At 37.0% G+C, this 8,848-nt stretch overlaps 1 protein-coding gene across 2 annotated transcripts in view; it reads left to right on the top strand.

Moving 5' to 3' along the window:
• Positions 1-6,096: 6,096 nt before the first annotated feature.
• Positions 6,097-8,848, top strand: part of LOC306878678 (tensin-1-like) — a 130,819-nt gene continuing 128,067 nt past the window's right edge. Inside the window, exon 1 of one of the 2 annotated variants that reach the window (XM_079431157.1) lies at positions 6,097-6,280. The gene's annotated coding sequence lies outside the window, so the exon portion shown is untranslated. The remainder of the gene's footprint in view (positions 6,281-8,848) is intronic. The other variant, XM_079431158.1, reaches the window with a different exon arrangement.

Here is an 8,848-nt window from a genome sequence, read left to right as displayed (position 1 = left end):
ACCATATCAATAAGCTATTCATAATTTTTCTCTACCTCATATTGCTGCTATTTAAATACCCTGTACAACTTTTTTGCACATTATTTTTGCACATTCCTCTTATATTACTATTTAAGTCAACAACATACTGACCTGCACATTTATATTTATATTTTTTATCTTATCTTTTATTTTATTTTATTCTTTTATTTTATTTTTTCTACTTTTCTTCTCTTAATATTTGTATACTTTATAATGAAGCGGACCTGACCTACATTTCACTGCTGGTTATACTCTGTATAATTGTGTATGTGACAAATAAAACTCTTGAATCTTGAATTAAAAAAGAAAGAAAATCTCAAATTATGTAGCTAAAATGAAAAGGTGCATTTCTCTATTCAAGACACGTCCATGTGGAGATGGCGAGTGGGTCAGCATTCGGCAACTTCATCTTTTCAGCCGACACTGACTGAGAAGAAAGCACTAGTTTATTAACAAATAATTAAAACATTTTTAAAACACATTTGTAATCATTACTTTTGCCGGTGCAAGCTTTATGGGCGCTCTTGAGCGCCGAATAGGCTATGGCCTACGCCTATATATTAAAGGATGGTTATTATTATATTAATCAATTTAATATAAACGTGTGACTAGTTGACTAGAAAAATCTTTAGTCGGGGGCAGGCTTACTTGGCACAAGGAACCGATCCGTTTTTAAAATAAAATGCTGTGACATTTCGAAACGTGCGCCTACTAATCACGTCACGTTATATTGCAATTCACCCTGGCACACCCGTGGCTACGCCCCTGGTCGGGGGGCCAGTTCTCCTCTGGCCAAAACGAACCAGCAGTTTGTTCCAACTGCAGGAAAGTCAGATTGTAAGGGCTCAACTGGTTCCAGTGGTCTTTTCCCGACAAGTGCTTCATTAGAATCTGTTGCTACCGTGTGACTTTCTGCCTGTGGAAAAGGAAGAGACACCATGAAAGAACAAACAAAACAGGTAAAGAAAAGGGCACATGTAAGCATAGCAAGTAACGGAACTGAACTTACTTGTTCTGAAAATGAGTATGAATAGGAATACATAAATGGAGTTCCACTGGAGTCGGCTGATGAGCAATCTCAGAGCAGACACAGAGGAGTTCCAGCCAAGGAATGTAATGACAGCCCTAGAACAAAATGACTGGGATAGAGAACAGCTCCAGATGACATAAGAGAAGGAAACGAGGAGTGGCCTGAAAGGAAAGAAGAGGAACTACAGAAGGACACCGTACAAATAAGCAGGTTGAAGAGTATGTGTACCTGAAACTCACCTTAGACCAAGAAGAAAGAAAGAATACAGAGGACGAAGAGCTTACCAGTGATGACAATCACGATGAGTACCATCAGCATTGAAAGTATCCTTTGAGAACTAGGGGGGAAAAAAAACACTTTTACGTGTGAAATCATAAGGAGGACAACAGTCACTTAGAGTTAAATTGTAGAACATTAATTCTTAGAAGACATTGAATAATTGTTAGACATTGAAGAATAATGGAATGTTCACGTATTTGTATTTCAGTGGGGGAAACAGTAGATACATTTAAGTTGCTGAATGAACATTCTTGTTCATTGATGCAATTCCATTTCTGTAGGTGAAATGCTGGATACAAATTCAAGATGACACTGCAGGAGGAAAGATTATTTATCATGAACATGAATATAATCAGTGGTGTGAAGTAACTAATTACAAATACTCACGTTACAGTAATTAAGTAGTTTTTATCAGTAATTGTACTTTTTTGAGTAGTTTAAAAATTGTGGACTTTTACTTTTACTTGAGTACATTTTAAGTGATGTATCGGTACTTTTTACTCCGCTATTTTCATCCGTTTGTGGTCGTTACATGCTTATTTTATTTTTATTTTTATCCATTAATATGATTGGATAGGGACATAGTGTCTCGTGACTTTCGTCAAATCAAATGTGCATAGAAAACTTTAACCGCCAACTGCTGTCTATCATGGCTGCTGGAAGTGCATTCCTCAAGCATCAATGCAGTCACATCTTCCTCTAATATGTTAAGGTAAATTTTGGATTTCTGCTTACTAAATGATTTGTATATATGCTTGCCTTTCTACACGACCTGAAATTTGGTGTGAGGTTGCGGGTATTGCGTACAGTGTTAACTCCCGCAAGTGCCACATTCAGTAAATTCCCACTCAATTAAGAGCCGCGCGATTTGCGCTGCTTCGTCTCTCTCACGCGCGTTCAGCTGCAGTCACTTGGATAAGTTTTTGCTTGTTGAACTTGTTGACTTGAGCGTGTGATGCGCGCTGTGAAAAAGTGTGGTGGAAACACTGTAAAACGATTTGAAATAATATTGTACTCAAATTGAGGACCAATCTGCACCTTATTGATGACCTGTGGCGTTAATACTGCGTCGGTGTCAGCGCGTGATGTAATAAAACTGCAGCTCATTAATAAACGTTTTTAATTTCTTTTTTTTTATCCATTTTATTCAATCCGCCTTCATTTAGCATGTGCACTCGCGCATAAACAAATTTCAAGTTCAACACTTTTTGTTGCATTTAGTTGTGGATGCTGCTTATTCACCGAGACCGCCGCGGCTCAGCAAGAGACGTGCGTTTGTGTTTTCTTTTGAAAAAGTTTCCCCAGAAATACTTTAATGCATTTTTCCTTACAAATTGTTTTATCGACATAACAATTCGAGTAATGTATATGTACATGTAATGTACATGATGCCATCCTTCTAGAACAATGTGCATTTGTTAAAATTGTAACATAAATTATCAAGTTTAGTTTTTCTTGTTTCTTTATTGCAAAACGCTAAAACTGGCACCGTTTTGGAGAGAAATGAGCTCTCATTTTAACCCATATCATGGTGTGTGATGCTGAACTATGAGTTTCTAATGGTGTTTGTATTTGCACTATTCTAAACATTAATATTTTATGTGCAACAACAGCATGCTCTCAGTGGCTTTACACATGATTTTAAATCTATTTTTCAAACTTTATGATTTAAATGGGGATAATTGTACTGAGAATAACTTTCATCTTTTCTTCAACTGAATACTGTTTCCGTGCTGTTTTGATGTGTTTTAAAGAGTTGGCAGTCAAAATCAATCAAAACAGCTGGATTATAGATATTCTTCATTCTTTATGACAAACAAGATCATGTGAATTCCAGAATGTACAACTTTTTTAAAGGTGACCCTGGACCACAAAACCATAAGTGTCAATTTTTCAAAACTGAGATCTATACATCATCTATACAAAGCTGAGTAAATAAGCTTTCCATTGGTGTATGGTTTGTTAGGATAGGATAATATTTGGCCGAGATACAACTATTTGAAAATCTGGAATCTGAGGGAGCAAAAAAAATCTAAATATTGAGAAAATCTCCTTTAAAGTTGTCCAAATGAAGTTCTTAGCAATGCATATTACTAATCAAAAATTAAGTTTTGATATATTTACAGTAGGAAATTTACAAAATATCTTCATGGAACATGATCTTTACTTAATGGTCTAATGATTTTTGGCATAAAGAATCAAAACTTTTGACCCATACAATGTATTTTTGGCTATTGCTACAAATATACCTCAGCGGCTTAAGACTGGTTTTGTGCTCCAGGGTCACACATGTATAAATTGCAGTGTAGAGCAGTTATTATGACGGGGTAGAATCCACAGCTCAGTACTCACTACTCAATACTCATGAGTACTTTTAAATAGGCTACTCTTTTACTCTTACTCAAGTAGTTTTTTGCACAAGTACTTTTACTCTACTCAAACTACATTTTTTGGAAGGTAATGGTACTTTTACTTGAGTATATATTTTCAGTACTCTTTCCACCACTGAATATAATTGTATGTTGTTGTTTGTAAGGTAAAAAAAAAATCCAGGGTATTCTCAACAGATGTTTTTTTTTTTTCAGGCCAAAAGATTAAACCTATTTTCAGTTTGAGTACATTACCTGTGAAAATTCTATTTTGGGTGGTGGTTTATCATAGTGCATGATGATACCTGCTACAAACATGTTACATCAAATGGGGTTCAACACAATGTGACAAAATATGGATCTGTAGGCAGGACTCAGAAATTGACTCTTGTAATCAGTTTTGTTGTCATTCATTAGAAATGTCAAGGACATGGTGTGCTGAGATAAAAGTACAGTAATGTCAGGGTGACATTATATTTTTGAAGGGAGAGAGTGGTAACTATCGCAATTATGGTGAAAATGTGTGAACCCCCACCTTTAAAAGTAAGTACATGTTATTTATATTTTTTATTTTGTTATTTTATTTAATGTAATGTTATTTTATTTACAGTGGTTCATTAATTTTAATTCAAGGTCATGGTCAATAGACAATAGACTGTATTAACAGGTATACTGTAGGTTGGCCAGCTAGAGAAAGGGTTTCAGGGTCCTTAAGAATACACAGTAAAAAGTGTGTGAGAGATGCGCCATGTTTGTGCTTCGTTTTGTTGTTTTTGTTTTGTTTTGTTTTTAAAAATGTGAATGCAGTCTTGAAGAAGAATGCAATCTAAAAAATGTGAATGCAGTCTCGAAGAAGAATTCCAGAGCAACTGTCACTGGAGTAATCAAGAAGTCATGTATGCCTTCTCTTGCGTTGTGGTTGGCAGGATTAGATGAACATTTTCCACCCAAACTTTTGTTTCAATAATCCTCATCCTTTTAATGAAGCACATTTCTCAAAACCCCAAAGAAATATATGCCAATAAGCAAATAAGATGAAATCAAATCTGCAATGCAAATGTGTGGTACATGTCATCTAGAATATGGTAACAGGCGGCTTTTTTGGCAAGCGAGCCTGGCAGAATCATGTTTCTCTTAAGGTCTGTTCATATATAAAAAAAAGCACCCCACGTTCAAAGTGAATGTGACAGCACAGTCAATATGGCGGCACAGTGATTATGGGAGTCTGTTGTGTTTAATGATGGATTTAGCTTGGATGAAGTAGATGCTGCAGCTGGGCTAAAAAGCGTATATGCAGCATCCAACGCATGTATTTTCTGATGTTTTATACCCACTTCCTTGATATTGTTTCTTTTCTTTTTTTTTCTTTTTTTTTCTATCCTTATTAATGATATGGTGTTCACTAGTGCCACTGAATTTGTCATTTTGGATGTATGAATACCTGTAATAGTGAAAAAAATATTAGGGCAAATGAAGAATTAGAGAGCATTTGAATATGTATTTGTATCTCTTCCCCCATTTCTGCTTTTTCCTCTTGGCAATTTTTGGCATCTCTTTTTCTCTCCATCTCTCTGCTACTCTCTACTAATCCTGCCCCCCTCCCCCCACCCTCTATGCAGTGAGAGGGTACGTTTGTTAGTGAAGCGTGGCGACTCTGCAGTGGTGCGGTGCACCTGCAGTTGGATGAGCACTTGACACCAGAGAGCGTATTACACAGAGCTCATACATGTATCCACACAGGCACACATATAGAGGTAAAAGAAAACACACATAAATGCTTTCCACAGAAACCCAGTTGCACACGGCACGTTGCTTGTCTCCCCTCATTCGTACAGCCTCGTGTGAGACTGTGTGTGTGCGTCTGTGTGCATGTATGCATGTGAGGCTGCCTGACGACATGCACTCTTTATCTGCTTTGAATTCAGAGACTGAAATTCGCTTTATTTCTGGCTTCCTTGCTCACTCTCCCTCTTGCGTTCTCTATCTCTTTCCCCCTTTCTTTCTGTATCTTAGCCTGCCTCCTGTCCTACTTCATCTTTTTTTTAAGATTGTGATGCCTTGTTTTTCCTGTTAATCACTGAAATGTTTTCTCCTTCAAAACGTATTCCTCTCTCACACACATTCAGTTTCTTCTCAAACCTTTCTATCCTTTTCTACCTCCTCCTCATCAAAAGCAACTTGCCTCTCTGCTATTTCTAGTTTTTCCCACTGCATGTTCCTCTCTCTCTCCCTCCCTCTCTCTGCTTTTTTCTCTCACACCCTCCCTCTTTCCTCTTCATCCTCCTTCGACAGACAGAATGCTGCAGCATCCACTGAGTAAGGTAATGTGTGTGCAAGCAAAAGCAGGGTAATTCTTGCTACCTGCTCTGCAGCTAAAGGGATCTGTCCTCCCATCAGCTGTCTGCTATTGGATTTACCTGGAGAATAAGAACAGAATAGAAAGGGTGATTTTAAGGAAGCAAAAGAGTGACAGGAGGAGGCAACCATGGCCCGACTGAATTGGTGCCTGGCAGCAGTGATTAGCTGGGGGAAGTTCCTCTTCTCTTGTTTCTTTCCATTGAGAGCAGCTAGGAGAGATAAGGTAAGGCTGCATTTGTTTGACCTACTCTGTACTGACTCGTTCCAATACATACACACAAACTGGGGTCACCTTTCACAGCTGATTGTGAGTGCTACCAGACAACAGTCTGGTCATTCAGACATGCCCTGTTTTTCAGCCTTCCTTTACCTGTGGTGGGTTTTCAGCCACTCAGTGCATGTTAAAAACTGTCAAAGCAAAGCCTACTTTGTAAAGTCTTGTCCTGCTTCTGTGGGTTTCCAGAGTGTTGTGTTAAAAAAACTGTCCTACTGTACATTGTGCAAAGTCACTTTAATTTAACTTTTGTTCAAAAGATAGTGTTACTAGTGACAAGTGTTGAATCACATATCCAGTTTGGCTGGTATGAGAACAAGACTTGACAGGTTCAATGTCCCCACTTTCCCATTTTCCTCCACCCCCATTTTTTGTTATTGCCAACGTTTTAGAGATTAAAAGGACACTGCCGCAAAGGGTCTCTTAGGTTTATGCTCAGTTAATCGCTGCCATTTTTAAGGAAGGAGTAATTCTGTGGGTACATTGTGAATCCTTTGCACCAGATTGTTTGATTTTGTTAGTGCAATAGAGTTTTATGGGGTATTTATGCGGAGCCAACCACAAAACATGTTAGGAGAGTGTTTGGTGGTGCATGCTAGCTTTGTAGCATGAGATTCCCAGTCTGAAGTTAATGAGAGTGGTTAGATTAGGGGTCAAGTTTTCCTTATTTCGCTCATTTCATGCCTCAGTGTCAGTGCTGAAGTGCCAGCAGAAAAAAAAATATTTTGCCGCAGAACTACTGTTTTTTCTTGTACCACTCACCCCACCCCCACATTTCAATCTGTCCCAGCACGTTCCCATCCTTCAGATCTTGCCAAGACCATAACCCAGCATTATTCATCCAACTTCCCCATCAGCTATCACAGCAACACATCACCATTTCTTGCTCTGTGTAGACACTTTCTCTTCTTCCCTTACTGAAGCCCCCCTCTTCAGCTACAGTGCTGTGTTATACAATAGATCTCAGTCATCAAACCACTGGCAATATCCTAAATGTATTACCAGTTATCACTATGATTCCTCCTTTACCCAGTCAAAAATGAAGAAAAAAATAAAATAAAAAGCTTGATTACTAACAACTCAAATCTTCATCAACAACAGTCTTTGAAAACATGCAAAGTGAATGATATGGATTCATAAAAAAGGCTTAACCAGAAATCCTTTGCTGTTAAAAAATAGTACACCCCATAAAAATGTTAAATTATGTGTCAACAGTTTAACAAATGACACTTGGAATGAATACAGAAATGCAGGCTGGGTCACGGGCAGCTGTGGTAACAGTCTGTGTTAAAGGCGAAAGTACATATTTTCAACCACTAGAAAGAGACTGCACAAATATGGTCTAGAGAGGTCAGCAAGAAAATAAATTTGTTCTCAAAAAAAAACCAAAAAAACATATTCCGGGTATTTGGCTGCTTCAGGGCCCAGGCCATTTTCTATTATATCATATTATTCCAAAAAGAGGGTTTTGGACTGGTCTAAATCTCATTTAAAGTGCTGCCGTAGGTCATGCTTAACCCAATTAATACAAAACAATTCAAGGAATTCTGGAGAAATGGGCATTGTTTTCAGCATTGCAGAGAGAGAGAGAGAGAGAGAAAAAAACATTACTGTGATGTCTAGGTAGGGATTTAGATTTACATTTAGTAAATACAGGATATTTCCACCTGCATAGAGACTTTTGTGTTCTGAAGACATGCATTGCATAAAACGTCATTCTGAACTAGTACGACATTAATGCTGCATTTTGTTTTATTATTATTTAAACAGTTCACATACCCATTCTGATATTAAACATATAACTATTAAAGCATTTTGAAGTGCAAGCAAACAAGCACAATTATTATTATATTTTTCAACAGAATGGCAGCCAACTTGAATAATAAACACTGATTTCTCTGAATAAGTTTTTAGTTATATGTGCTGATATTGCTGAAAATTGAGAAGATAATTAATTTGAATACCTCCATCTAAAAAAGGAAATGAAAAAAAAAAAAAATGTGGATGTTATACTTGACATTACAGTCAATGCATTTACATGATCAGACAAGATAACCATTTAATTTGTCAATTGTGAAAACTAGTAAGAAAAGGCCAAGAAACATAGGGGCATCAGCAATTGAATCTGTTCAATACATACATACACAGTAAGTTACTCTTTTCACGTTTTTGTAGCTGTACTATTTATTTGCTGAAAATGGATTTGATTTTCAGAGATAGAGTGGATTTATTATCATTTCAGCCATATACAGCTTCTACACAATGAACCAATTGTTTGTTACAATGAAATGAAACAAAGTTCCTCCAAGATTGTGGTGCTACAGTACATAAACTCAATACAGGACTATGAGACTGAACTAGAATATACAGATTAAAGTAGATTAAATTAAGTAAGAATTAAATAAAATAAGATTAGAAAAGATTACACAGATACTTAGGACTACAAAACGTGCATATGTGCAAACAGCATAGTATAGTACAATACCACAGAACAAGGGACAGTGCAAATGCACATTG

Source organism: Barbus barbus (assembly GCF_936440315.1).
Source record: "Barbus barbus genome assembly, chromosome: 13".
Classification (NCBI taxonomy): domain Eukaryota; kingdom Metazoa; phylum Chordata; class Actinopteri; order Cypriniformes; family Cyprinidae; genus Barbus; species Barbus barbus.
Note: the sequence above shows the minus strand (reverse complement) of the source record. Positions and strands in the feature narration are given on the sequence as shown.